Source organism: Meles meles, chromosome 5 (genome assembly GCF_922984935.1).
Source record: "Meles meles chromosome 5, mMelMel3.1 paternal haplotype, whole genome shotgun sequence".
Taxonomy (NCBI): domain Eukaryota; kingdom Metazoa; phylum Chordata; class Mammalia; order Carnivora; family Mustelidae; genus Meles; species Meles meles.
In genome coordinates this window covers 134,023,321-134,038,123 of record NC_060070.1, presented here as the reverse complement: position 1 = coordinate 134,038,123, position 14,803 = coordinate 134,023,321, and the positions used below count along the sequence as shown (strand labels likewise).

Below are 14,803 nucleotides of genomic sequence, written 5' to 3'. Positions count from 1 at the left end.
GCGCTCTCGGAAAGCTCTAGAAGTCAGCCTATGGTGAGGCGTGTGCCTCAGAGAGGTGTCTCCCTACTGTCCTCAGGATGGCTGTGGGAACACCAATTGCAGATTGCTCCCAGAGCTCTCGGGATGCTTCTGCTCAAGTGCCTGGATACTGTGCACCAGCCCCCAGCCCTGCCCCCACAGGCCGGCGACACTCCACATCGTCTGACGTTAAAGAGCATATCCCCCGTCAGCTTTTCTCCATAAGCTCCTCTTCCCCTGCAAGACGGGGAGACACACCCCAAGGGTACAGAATGTCTCCCCTCCTGTGGACCACAGCCTGGCATGCTGGTGGTGCCGGCGGAGGCACAGATCAGACCAGGATGCAAAGTCAAAGAATGAGCTGGAAGCGTGGGGTATCAGGAGTCCTGGACCCTGTTGCTCATGACAGCTGCCTTCGAAGCTTCTCCATCTCCACAGCCCACAGCTGACTCCGGGGTACAATCCTGACTGACCCCCCATTCTGCCCTGCTGTCTCTGGGGTCCCCTGCAGTTCCTTCTCTATCCTGCTCTCACGCAAAACCCCAGCACACACACTTCCTCCCTGATGGACAGAGCTGGGTTATGAAGTCTGAGCGCAGGTGTCCCTTGAAGGCCCTACTCTCCCTGTTGTACTGTAGGGAGGAGAAAGGCAACCTTCTGGCTATTACAGTCCTTTCCCCCTACCTTCTGAACTGATCCTGGAAGCCACTGACCTCAGAACAGAATAGCCGAAGTACAACATTCTCCAGTTATTGATGGTTTACTTAGAAAACAGAGGGCCCTTCACGACTCATTCTAAAGCTCCTTCCTCCTCTCCTGGTGTTCAAATACAGTGTAGGGGAGGCCTGGCTGTTGGCCCATGTCAATAAATATCAACCTTTGCAAAAGCTTTATTCTAGACCCTGTTCCTAAACAGGTTCTTTGGATCGGTAAACCTTAAACCCTCTTGTACTTTTCCTTTCCTTTGCCTGCCCTTGTTTTGCTAAAAATAATTTGCCAGAACACTCTCCGTACGTTATTTGGCTCCCTGGATACCTGTGTACAATACCCACAAAGACACACAGTACATATTTCCCTATAAAATCACAGATTCCTAAAAAACAAACAAAAGACCTCAGAGGTTCAATGTGTGGACCTCTCTGACCCAGAGATAACTCTCATTCACGCAGAGCTAAAACTGGCCTGCCTGGGCTGTCCCTGTGCTAAACCAGGAAACGGTAAGTAGAACATTACCACTTTCCCACCTGATGGTCCCTTAGATCTGGTCAGGCAGTCGCGTTTTCTAAAATGGACTCTTCCCCTTGTTTGGGCTAACCGCCCTCCATTTCTTCAACCCTCCTAGACAGCCCAAGGCCCCAAACCCAGGAGAAACTCCCAGAGCTGCAGGCTTCGGTGATGGAGCCCACCGGAAGTTGACATTCCGGAAGTGCAGCCCAGAGCCATTAGCTCTGAGGGAAGCAATCAGCGCCACCTCGACCCCACCCGGCAGAGGATGCCTTCCTGCCTCAGACGGCTGAGTATCTACAGTCAAGCCAATCCCCAGTCCGACCGGCAGGGCAGACTGGAAAGGCGGTCCCCCAGACCCTTTCCTCACTTCAGCCCTGAAGGGAGTTGGCTTTAGCTTGCTTTCTTAAAGACAGTAGCACCTAGTTACTCACATCCTTTTTCTTTCTGCAGAGGAGGAAGAGATGACTATCTCCACAGTAAGGCAGTGCCAACTCACTGCTGGCTACTCCTCAGCCTCTTCCAAAAGAGGAACAGGAAACGCTCAGGCTGAGCTGGTCATGATGGCCCGCCACATGCCACAGAGGGAAATGGAAGGTGTGGGTGCTGGGTGCAGAGAAGGGGTACGGGGAAAAGGAAAGTCACCACCACTATGGGGACGCCACATTGTATTCTTCAGGGGCAAGGGAGAAAGAGCCAGAAAGGAAAGGGGGACCAAGGTCATGTGTCCGACGTGAGAGGGGGAAAAAAAGATGAACACAAATGAGTAAAAAAAAAAAAAAAAAAAAAAAGATCGCCTGCTAAAACCCAGCTAGGCAACAGGGCCTCTTCTCTGCGAAGGCATCGGTTCCCAACCCCCCTTGCACCTCCAGCGGGATGGATGTGGTACACACGGGCCTGTGCTTGCCCGAGGGGACCTGAATCCCCAAACGACGGGCTGCACCGGAGAGTGGGACACCGCTCTACCCACAGGAGTCCGGGAAGAGAGGGCCAGGATTTGCTTCCAATCTCAGCTGAACCCATACCCGTCTTCCCACCTGTAAATCTGCAACAGTCCTCTCCGGCGAGCGGGGTTACATAAGCACGGAGAGTAAGGACTGAGGGCAGACACTACATACTGATACCTTTTATGCAACCGAATCTGGTGTAAAGCAACGCAAAATCTCTCCCGACTGAAGACCAACAAGCTCTCTACCAACCCTAGCCCCGCAGGCGGCCGAGGAGCAAGGCCCTTTGGCACATACTAATGCCCAGGGTGGTGAGCAGGGCTTCGCTGTGATGAGGACCTGCTAAGCTTTCTGGGCTGCTTGCTCACTTATTAGTGGGGGCAGGGGACGGCAGGAGACAGAATTTGCTGCTAACCACCTTCCTTAACAAATCAGAAAAACGTTGACAGTGAGTGGGCACGTTTTGATGTTTGCTAGCACCAGCTTGTTCAGCCCAAACAGGTTGGACAGGTTGAATATTTAAACAAAGGTGGAAAAATGCAAGGTATAAAGCACGAGGTGTAGAGCTGCGGGCTTAAGTTTGTGATCTAGCGCTGCCAGGCAGGCTCGCTCTCCTCCTCCCCTTCCTCCTCAGTTTGCTACTATGATAGCATAGGACTGAGGGGGACACAGGCTCAGGAACTGTGCGAAGTTGCAGGGACATGGACAGAGGGCACGGTGGGAAAGGAGGAGGGCACACGGCGGGGTCTGGAGCAGGGGCGGGCCCTCGGTCCTCATCCTACCCCAGCAAACACATACCTTACCTTCTGTGACCTAATTTCTAGCTCTCATGACTGCCACACCGTTCAAGTGTGGGCAAGCATGGATGCTCCAGATATTGATGCCGTGAATTCACCACTCTTACCTGGTGTAACTGAGCTTTCGGAATATTTCAACAAGATAGGTCAAAAATACCACGGTGCTGGGGCACCTGAGTGGCTCAGTTGTTAAGCAGCTGCCTTGGGCTCAGGTAATGATCCCAGGGTCCTGGGATTGAGCCCCGCATCAGGCTCCCTGCTTAGCGGGAAGCCTGCTTCTCCCTGTCCCACTCCCCCTGCTGTGTTCCTCTCTTGCTGTGTCTCTGTCAAATAAATAAATAAAATCTTAAAAGAAAAAAAAAAAATACCATGGTGCTTGCTTTTGAAAGAAACTTCTTTTGCGTCTCCTCCAATCTCCAAAAACAAACACCACCTCAGCCAAAAGAGGAGCAAACCTAAATTATGAACATTAGCATCCCGGGGGCTGAATGATGATGAACTCCTTAATGATGAAGCAGATTGTAAATTTGAGAAACGGTGATGGAACGAAAAGGCTTTCACATCCCCGCACCTGCAGACTTCTGGCCTGCCCCCTTTGGTGTAACTGAATTTGACCTGGTCCTCAGGAGAAAAATGCTGAATAAAATATGGGCACCAGCAGCAAGGCATTTTTCAAATATCATTTCAAAAAAGTAAGCTATGCCCATCATTAGGGGTACTAGGAAAGAAAAAACAAATACAAAGTAGAAGGGAAAATGTTTTAGAGAACGTCAAACATAAAACGGGCTTCGCGAGAGACTATCAACTGAAATGGGTCAACTTTCAGCTTTGCTCTTTTCTTATGCTTTTTACTTTATCTGAAAAATGAAATTCTGTGACCAATCACTCTGACTTGTTCTTTTTCTCCTAGTGGTAGCTTTGCGCTATTTGCAGATGTCTAAAATATAAAAGTAGAATTCAGAAAAGAACCACAGGCTCTCATCAAATAGTATAAATGCAAATCCACACGTGAAACACACCAGCACCTCAAAACAAGAAATCCCCCTCCTCCCCCAAAAGAAGGGTTTGACTAATAATGAGGATTTTCAGAAAAGAAAATTCAGGCCTATGGCACACAGCTTGTCTACAAAATACCCCTTTCAGACTGCCAGGTTCTTAGGTGTCAGCTTAGGGCACCCTTGTAGTTGGAAGGTCACAGTCTCTTTTCTCGGTTTTGGAAACACACGTGCTTATGACACGTGGAAGGAACTGGGGGGTTAAGTGTCCCAAGAGAGAAGAGAAAGGAAGGGAACCACAATTTGCCGAACACTTATGTGAGCCAGGGGCTTGGGTATGTATTACAGCCTTAACCACTCACGCTGTCAAACTCTTGGGAGCAGAACGCCGCCCCATTACAGATGAAGGAATGGGATGCTCCAGCATCCCTTATCGGCATCGGCCAGAGAGGAAGGAAGAGCTCTCAGAGGACACACAGAGAGGCCGCCTTTACACAAACCACTACTGCATTTAAAATACAGGCACACAGGTTTCACTTTCAGCCGATGAGATGTAAAGAGAAGGCAAAGAGCGTTTAAATATAATCACACAATAAACTCACTTGGTGAAAGCTTAATAATGCTACTGGGGGAAACTAGGGAATCAGACAACTTGCTGTGATACATAGATTTGTCAGTGCTGACGCTCAAGGGGAAAATCCTGGGCCTTTCAATGATGTGGACTCTCAAAGAATGAAAAGCATATTAAGAGGAATGAAGTATGACATTTATATGATGGGTTTATTTTTCCTAGTTAAAAAGAAAAAAGTGGCAACTCTGTTAAAAAAAAAAGCTTTCTAAGGGCGCCTGGGTGGCTCAGTGGGTTAAGTGTCTGCCTTTGGCTCAGGTCATGATCCCAGGGTCCTGGGATCGAGTCCCACATCGGGCTCCCTGCTCAGCGGGGAGCCTGCTTCCCCCTCTCTCTGCCTGCCTCTCTGCCTACTTATGATATCTCTCTGTGTCAAATAAATTAAAAAAATATTTAATAAAAAAAGAAATGAAAAGCTTTCTAAGACTGTACTTGAAATATGACTATTTCAGTACTCATTGTACTAAGAGATGAGAACTGCCTCGATACCCAAGTACAACCATCACGAAACCACCAGCTAGTCACCGAACACCACCAAATGTACGCGGTCCTGAGTCCAGCAAGACCACATGTTTCCATCACGCTGACTGCACACACACCATGAAACTCCCCACAAACCCCTCAACCACCTTTAAGAGCTGCACACATGGTCACAGGACATTTACCGTCTTCTAAGCGCAACCCAATGTGTTAAGGTTTCTACGCATCACCTAAAGAGATTTTCTTCTCATTTGTCTTTCCCTCCAGGGAAAGATACTTAAGTTGCAGACAACAAAAAAGTCTATCATTTCTTCCTTCTTTCCCTCCCTCCCTGCTTCCTTCTTAGAGAAGGGAGAAGGACAGAAAGAGACTCTTAAGCAGGCTCTATGCCCAGTGCAGAGCCCAACATGGGGCTCCATCCCATAACCCCGAAAGATCACAATTTGAGCCAAAATCAGGAGTTGATTGCTCAACTGACACGGCCACCCAGTTGCCCCATTTCTTCCTTTTTAGTAGAAAAAAAATGCACATAATCCTGAGTAGGGTGACCCACAGATTTTTATCCTCTGAATTACTTCCTCCCATGGGACCTGATACCTTTCTTCCTTCACAGGAATACATCAGGCAAGTGTGTACCTGGTGATGTAGACTTGTTTTAAGATGTGCCTAGCTGAACCTGAGCGCCCACCCCGACTCTGGAGAAACAACAAGTCCCAAAACTAGTTCTAGGTCGTCCTCAGAAACTGATTATTACCCTGAGCGAAGTTCACAGGGCCCTTCCCCTTGCTCGGCTCTGAGGGTAAAGAAGGGACTGTCCCCTTCCAAGACACTGTCCGAACCCTGCTCCTTCTGTCCTCCACTGCTGGCCACCTGTTCAGATACCCAAGTTCACTTGTGCATGCCAAGGGCTGGCTCCGCCCAAGCATCTGAGAGTAGTGAGCTAAATTCAGAGCCTCTGTGGTCTCATTTGTCATGGAGCAGGTCACATTTCTGCGCAGCAAACGTTTTCTTCCAGCATAATAGGAACACATAAGCCTCTGTTCCTGAAGACTGCTGTCCAGTGGCATCCTCAGGGTCTGTCTCCTGTACTTAGCAACAGAAAAAGTCATGCCCGTTGCAGTAGGAAAGAAAGCCCGTACCAGACGACTAGATGACGTTCCCGGGATTTCCCTGCCTCATGTTCGCCTTTCCGCCACACGGCCGAAAGGAGTCCACAATCCTGCTCTTTGGAGAATGAATGGCGAAGCCACTTAGGAAAGCCTGCTCCTGCCACGGTGTCTGGTGTGTCTGAAACGCAACACGCACTCCACAACTCTCTTGGTAAGCTTAAACGTCCATAGTTTGCAAAATGAGGAGCAAAGTGGAAATTAATTTCCTATTTTCCCAAGGCAATTATGGACGGGCAAAAGAAAAACACCCATCTCAGAGGTAAGATTTCTTCCAAAGGAGATCCATTTCAATCTTCTCTTTCAAATATCATCACTTCTTCATGGCTCTGAAGTCCAGCACTTTCTGGAAAGTTTTGCTAATTGCAAAGCTCAATGCCCTTTTTCCTACATTGAGCTCTCCCAGCGGGCGTGCTCTGGCTCAGTTTCCCAAGTTTGTTTTGGAAGACAAGCACCGCTCAATCCAAATTTTCAACGTGGGAGCAGCTGATAAAGAGTTCTGGGAAGTTAAAAGCTGGAGGTGCGGTGATGTTTCCGTGATACATGTTTTGCACTTGATGAAGCGTATTATTCTGCCCGGGAACTCAGCTGCGGTCAGAGCGGTTTGGGATGAAACATTTCCAAAACTCAAAAACACGAGAGTCTGCAGACAGGAGAGTGGCAGCTTGAACAACTGTACCAGGTCTGCTAAGAGATCAAGAAGGCCTTTTTGCCTGGGTGCTGAGGGTCCTCTCCTACGACTAAGATAAAGAAAACTCGACAAAAGGACTCAGTCCCCTTATAAACAGAGATAACTACTGTATCCTTGTAATGACGGCTCGCCGCGCAAGGAAAGAGACCGAGTTGCTTCATACAGTGTGTGGTGACAGATACCTCAGCGTCAGTTAAGAACCACCTGAAACTGAGAAAGATCTGGTTCCTGGGGTCTGAGTTGCAAGAGATTCGCAGCCAACAGGAGTGTGGGGGTGGAGCCCAGATAGGCCCCCCCACAGCATGCTGCTCGGGAAGGCAGGGCTTATCTGGAAGAAGGTGCACACCCAGAGATAACCATCACCTCTGCGTGTGCGCAGCCCCTTCGGAGTAGCAGGGCTGAGCAGGACGCCCGAGGAAGGTCATCTGTGTGTTCCCAAGTGACACTGGGTGCCACACCAGCCTTGTGGAATCAAAGCTTGGGGAAATGGCTCTAGAGAGCCACACCACAGGGATCTGTACCCCTTGGGGGAGAGAGGGAAGATCAGTAGCACCTGAAATGAAGGGAGGGGTGGTGCATGTTCCCCGGACGCATGGGGTCTCTGATCATCACTACCACCCCCCCAAACGCTGCCCCCGGGGAGCTCCTGCCTCTCCTTGATCCCAGCTGGTGCCACAGACCTGGGGAAGCAGCAGCAGAAGGAAAATGAGAAAGGAGAAAGAGAAGAACTTCCATCTTCAGCAGCAAACTCACAGTCGACCAGCTTCCTTCCATGCTCTGAAAACCCGGAGAGGACGCAGCTCATCAGAACTTGGGTTTTCACAGTTCTTTCTAACTCTTGCACGCGCACGTCCCCGGGCCACTCTGGCCCCCGATTAATGAAACACAGGCATGTGCTTAGAAGGGATCGCAGCTCACCATTCAAGTCTCAGGTTCTGGAACAGACCCACTGGGACAAATAAATCTAACTCCACTCTCTCTAGTACATTTCTGTAGGTGTTTTCACATTTTTATTATTTTTTTTCCAAAAGTACAGTTTCACCAACAAATGAAGGTGGTAATGACTGTGAATGATGACCAAAAACTGAATACTCTTTCAACTCATTATTGGTAATTTTGCAGAAAAGGCCAAGTCAACGTCGTGTGATAAACTCAAACATCTTCATGGCTCTTCAGATGACCAGACTGAGTATAGCAAAAAGAAAACAAAAGTAAAAGCAACCTCTTGATTTATTTTCTGGTATTAGAGGGATGTTTCCTTGGTATACTGTCCCTCAGTGGCACACAGGATAGTAATATTGGTGACCGCTGATTTAACAAACATTCTCCAGAGCGCTTCACATGTATTAATTCATGAACCCCGGCCATGCTGCCACAACACTGGTCAGAGAGCACTTCTTCCTGCAGATGACATAGCTGAGACACAGAGAGGTCAAACAACTTCTCTCTAAGGTCACACAGCTCAGAGTATCACAAGGGTGATTTCAGCGCCAACAACAGAAAGTCAGAAACACCCCCCAAAGAAACTTATGCGAGTTTCCTCATTTGCAAAACGGGATAATAATTCCCCAAACCTTAGAGGCAGAGCCCACAAAAATTGTTAAGAGGACATTTCCATGGTACACTGTTACCCTCTGGCATGCTTTCACAAACATTACTGCATTTGAGCACAAGTCCTCCATGGGGTTTTACTATGCCATTTTGTGACAAGATAAACAAATTAAGAGATTCGGGCAAAGTTCTGCAGAAAGGACTAGAACTTGGGCCCATAACAATGAGTCCTCTTCTCCAAATCAAGGTGGTTCAGAATAAATAAAATCAGTACAAAACCCAAAATGAAGACAAACATCCCCCAGGCCTGCTTTAAAGAAAAAATATTTACAAATAATAATTTACAAACAACTCTAATATACGCCTTTTATAAGTAAGAAATATACCTTAAGATAGTATCAAGGGCTGTGGTATAAAAAACTGAAGATCATTTCTAAATCTACCCATGAGAGCCAAACAACACACTATCATAAACCTAGTAAGGAGCTAGTCCATGCTCACCAAATACAGTGTTTCACGCTCGCAAGTTGGCTGCAATAGTTTAATGTTGACAAGACAGCTGACCCTGAACACCATGAGTGTGAGCTACGCAGGTCCACTTGTACATAAAAATTTTTTTTTTGGCTACAGTGAAGTACTGTAAATACATTTTCCTTATGATTTTCTTAATGACATCTTTTCTGGAGCTTACTTTATTTTAAAAATATAGCATGTAACACCTACAACATGTAAAATATATGTTAATCAACACATATGTTTATGTGCTCAGTAAGGCTTCCAGTCAACAGCGGGATATTAGTAGTTAAATTTTAGGGGAGTTAAAAGTTTTCTGTGATTTTTGGCTACTGAGTGGTCTGTGCCCGCAACACCTGCACTGTTCAAGGGTCCACTTTGACGCTCTACAGCAACATGCAATTGTTTTTGGGGGGCGGGGGCAGTGTGAAAGAGTGGTTTTTTTCTAATACACAAAGTGACCGAGCACCGTATGAATAAGTTCTCAGATAGTAGTTAAAGGCATGGTTTCTAAACCCAACAGCCAACGTTCAAATCTTGGCCTTCTCTGTTACTCTGATCCTAAGCAAGTTCCCTCATCTGCAAAATGGGATAATAATTCCCCAAACCTCAGAGGCAGAGCCCATAAAAATAAACAGAGGTCAATAAGGAAATAGGAGATGTGAACAACATATCAACCAGCTCGACCTCAAAGCACCTCTAGAGAACACGCCAACGGCAGCAGCTCACACATTCTTCTCCAACAAACATGGGACGTCCTCCAGGACATGCCATATGCTCGGCCATAAAACAAGCTTCCAGAAATTTCAAAGGATTGAAATCATACAAAGTATGTTCCCTAACTATGACGAAACGATATTGGAAATTAACAGCAGCAAGAAATTTGGGGATTCACAAATACGCAGAAACTGAACAATACAGTCTGAAATAACCAGCGGGTCAAAGAAGTCACACAGGAAATAAGAAAACACTCTGAGACGAATGAACAAGAAAACACAACATACAAAAATTTATAGGCTGCAACTACAGCAAATGCCTCAAAGGAGTAAACGCCTAGCTGTAAACGCCTGTAGTGCAAACAAAGTTCTCCAATCAATATCCTCACGTTCTACCTTAAGACGCTGGAGAAAGAACAGCAAGCTAACCCTAAAGCAAGTAGAAGGAGGGAAATAATAATGTAGAGTGGGAAATTAATGAAACAGCAGAAAACCCAACAGAGGTAAACCTACAAAACCAAACACTGTTTCTTTGAAAATACCAATAAAACTGACAAATGTTTAGCTAGACTGCCTGAGGGAAAAATAAAGAAGATTCAAATGATTACCATCAGGAACAGGGGACAGAACTACTTACCACGAGACAGAAAGGACTAGAAAGGGAAACTGTGAACAACCTGTTAAGCCGACCAATTAGATAACTTGCATAAAATGGCCAAATTCCTAGAACAGACACAAACGATGAAAACGAACTCAAGAAGAAACAGAAATGTGGAGAGACCTATCCCAAGAGACTGCATTAGTAATTTGAAAACGTCTCAGAAAGAAAAGCCCAGGTGGTTTTGTTGGTGAATTCTACCAAATACATAAAGAAGAATTAACATCAACAAACACTTCCAAAACACAGAGGCGGACGGACCAGTTCCCAACTCACTCTATGAGGCTGGCAGAATTACTCTGGCGTGAAAACCGGATGAGGACTGAGTAGAAAACTACAGACCAGTATCTCTTAGGAAGACAGGCAAACTCTTTAATGAAATACTAGCAAACCACATCCATCAACATATGAAAATGACTGTACAGTGTGACCAAGTGGGATTCATCCCAGGAACGGGGTTGAATGATTTATTTTTTATTTTTTCAAAGATCTTATTTATTTATTTTAGAGAGAGAGAGACAGAGATAGCAACAGAGCGAGAGAGAGAGCACGAATGGGGAGGAGAGGGAGAAGCAGGCTCCTCGCTGAGCAGGGAGCCCGACGTGGAGCTTGAACCCAGGATCCTGGGATCATGACCTGAGCTGAAGGCAGATGCTTAACCTACTGAGCCACCCAGGCGCCCCAGGAAGAGGGTTGATTTAACATCCAAAACTGAATGGAGAACAGGACAAAACAGCTGGACCATCTCAATAAATGCCAAAATGGCATTTGACACCATCTAACCCCCTTCCCCGATGAAAACACTCAGCAGGCTAAAAAGAATTTCCTCAAACCAATAAAGGACATTTATGAAAACCCATAATCAGCATCATACTTAATTAGGAAAGCGGGAATGCTTTCTACCTAACATCAGCAATAAGATCGGGGTGTCTGTTCTCTTTGCTTCTATTTAACACTTGTTGGAGGGGCTGGCCAGGGCTTGCAGGCAGATTAGTTTCAAAAAGCATTCAGATTAGTTTCAAAGCGAGAAGCACAACTATCTCTATTCGCAGACGATATGATTGCATATGTAGAAAATCCTACAGAATCCATGAAATAATTGTTAGAAAGAATAAACAGGCCAGCAAGGCTGCCGGAAACAAGGTCTGTACACAATGTGACTTGTATATCTATATACCAGCAATGAACAATCAAAAAAATAATTCCACTTTGAATACCGCCCAAAAGAATAAGACACTTAGGGGCGCCTGGGTGGCTCAGTGGGTTAAGCCTCTGCCTTCGGCTTGGGTCATGATCTCAGGGTCCTGGGATCGAGCCCCACATCGGGCTCTCTGCTCAGCAGGGAGCCTGCTTCCTCCTCTCTCTCTGCCTGCCTCTCTGTCTACTTGTGATCTCTGTCTGTCGAATACATAAATAAAATCTTAAAAAAAAAAAAAGGATAAGACACTTAGGAATAAATTAACAAAATAAATATAAAACTTGGGGTGCCTGGGGGGCTCAGCTGGTTGAGCACCCAACTCTTGATTTTGGCTCAGATGATGATCTCAGGGTCATGAGATGGACACCCGGGTCGGGCTCCGTGCTCATCGTGGATCTGCTTGAGATTCTCTCTCCTTCTCCCTCTGCCCCTCCCCCCACACTACTCTCTCTAGAATAAATATATCAGTTTTTAAAGTCTTCTGCCAATTTCCTCTAAATAAATAAATTACACTTTGAAAATGATTTAAAACACAGTTGAAAGAAATCCATTCAGATGTAATGACATAAACGGACAATATCCCATGTTCAAAGATTTAATATACTGGTAAGGCAGCAATGCCCCAACTGATCTATGCACTTTATAAACCCTGTAATTATGCCAGCTGCCTTTTCTGTAGATCTTGACAAATGGATCCTAAAATTCATATGGAAATGCAAGCAATCCAGAGCAGCCAAGACAATCTTGAAAAAGACCTCCGTTGGAGGACTCGCACCTCCCAGTTTCAAAACTTGAGGCACAAAGCTGGAGTAAGTCAATGCCACGAGAGGCCTGAGGACGGACTTCCAGATCAATGGAAGAGAACTTGCAGAGAGAGAAATCCTCGCATTTACGCTCAACTGAATTTTGACAAGAATGGCCTGACCATTCAATGGGGGAAAAGAAAAAAGTCTTTCCAGCAAAGTGCCGAAGACTGAAGCTGGACCCTTTCCTCACAGGATACCCAAGTAAGAACTCAAAACGGATCACAGACTTAAATGTAAGAACTACAGTTATAAAAGTCATGGGATTCCACTTCGCACCTCATCGGACGGCTGTCATGAAAAAGACAGGCGGGAACAGGTGCTGGCAGGATGTGGAAACCCTCGATCCACCCCCCACGCTGCTGGGGGGTTTGTAAGCTGACGCAGCCGCTCTGGAGAACAGTCTGGCAGGTCCTCACGATGTTAAACACGGAGGTGCCACGTGACCCAGCCACCGCACTCTCAAGTATCCGCCCAAGAGAAATGATACCACACGTCCACCCAAAAGATGGACCAGAACGTTCACAGGAGCATTATGCATGATAGCCAGAGTGGAAAGGACCTAAATGTCCACCAGCTGATGAAAGAGATGGGTAAATATGGCAGATCCCCACAATGGACTATTATTTGACAGTAAAAAAGAATGGGGTGCTGAGCCATGCTACCACACAGAGGCCTCTTGAAAACGTAATCGTCAGTGAGGAAACGAGTCACAGACAGACCACAGAGAACAGGCAAATCTAGAGACCAGAAGTAGATTAGTGTTTTCCTAAGGCTGGAAGGTGGCAAAGTAATGGGAAGGGACTGCTTGATGGGTATGGGGTTTCCTTCTGGGGTGACAAAAATGACCTAACACTGTTGTCATGGCTGCAGAACTCTGTGCATATACTAAAACCCGCTGAACTGGACACTTCAAGTGGGTGAAATCCACGGCATATGGACTGTAGCTCATAAAGGTGACGAAAAAAACCAAAAAGCGAAGCGTTGAGCTCAGTACCCAATGCACAGTACACCACGGTTCAGCTGTGGTTCTTTGTAAGAAGCCCAGTCTGTTACATCACTGGAGAAGGAGTAACTGTGCCCTTTACAGAGGCGCTAGACACGTGTCCTGTTCAATCACAGACGCGGTCCCCAAATGGAAATGTTCCCAATAGGGAGTAACTGGGCCCAAGACCAGAGATGTTTCATGGACCATCACGAGCAGGGAGTGTGTTCAGGGCCAGAGCAGCCCCAAGGAGGGTACACCTCACTAACATGGCCACCGCCCTCCCACAAGTTAGAGCTGGCCCATGGGGAGCTCCATGGAGCATGGGTCTCGGGAAGACAAAGCAGGGAAACCGCCCAAGAAGGGACTAGGCCATGCCTCCAGGACCAGATTTGGGAGAGGGCAAATATGTAAGCAATGAAGGACATTTTGGAAAGGGGCGGCAGGGGCATATGCAGAGGGAAGGACCAGACAAAACAAAACAAAATGGCAAACAGAAGGTAAAATGATACCACAGGGCTGACCATGCTGGTAAAAAAGCAAAAAGCTAGACGGTAAAATAGGATATTAAACCATGGTGATGGCATTTATTCACTTCCTTCTTCACGCCCCGAAACACTCCCAGGAGGATGGGAGGGATGAAGAGGGCTGAAATGTATAAGCAAAGAAAAAACAAGTAAAATACTTTGTAAAAAATCTTGAACATATTGATACCTTTCATAAAGTCACCTTGCACCTTACTTCCATGAGTGAGAAATCCACAGGCTTTGGATGATTGCAACATCACTCAGAAATGCAAACAGTAACGACAGATAACATTCACCGAGGGCTTACAGCGGGGCTCGACTATGTGCAAAACTCATTATCCCCTAACCCTCATCCCTCTCCAATGAAGTGGATACTACTTAAAAAAATCTCTTTCCAGTGAGGAGGAAAATGAGGCACAAAAGGTTAAGTAACTTGCTCAAGAACGGAAAACTTACAAGTGGTAGAGTTGAGATTTGACATCAGGTGCCTAATTCCAAGAGCCTGAGATTTGCCCACTACTCCAGCATGTCCCAGCAATATCTCAGGGTTCACAAAATGGTTTTAGGTGGAATGAACTGCCCCCGCCCCATTTTACTATTGCTACATAGTAAAGTATCAATTTCACAGTAACTACATAAAGTTTTTTTTTTAAACAAATATGTTAAAAAAAAATGTCAGGTTTTAAAAAGAAAGCAACATAACCCCTGGAAGGGGCTACAGAAAAATAAAAATAGTCTGATTTTCCAAGAAGGTGAAATCTTTTCAGTCCCTTTAAAAATCTTCCCTAGAGTCCTGATGTTCCTAAAATGTTTGTGGAAAGAATAAAATGAGCACTAAAAAAAAAAGTCTTTTTGTTCTAATCCCTCAAAACCTAGGTCATTTTTCTATAAAGCATATTTTCTATT

General features: G+C 46.2%; 1 protein-coding gene across 8 annotated transcripts in view; it reads right to left on the bottom strand.

Annotated features, from left to right (window-relative positions):
• The window catches only part of RREB1 (ras responsive element binding protein 1), a 178,636-nt gene that overhangs the window by 44,707 nt on the left and 119,126 nt on the right, over positions 1-14,803 (bottom strand). The window lies entirely within an intron of this gene.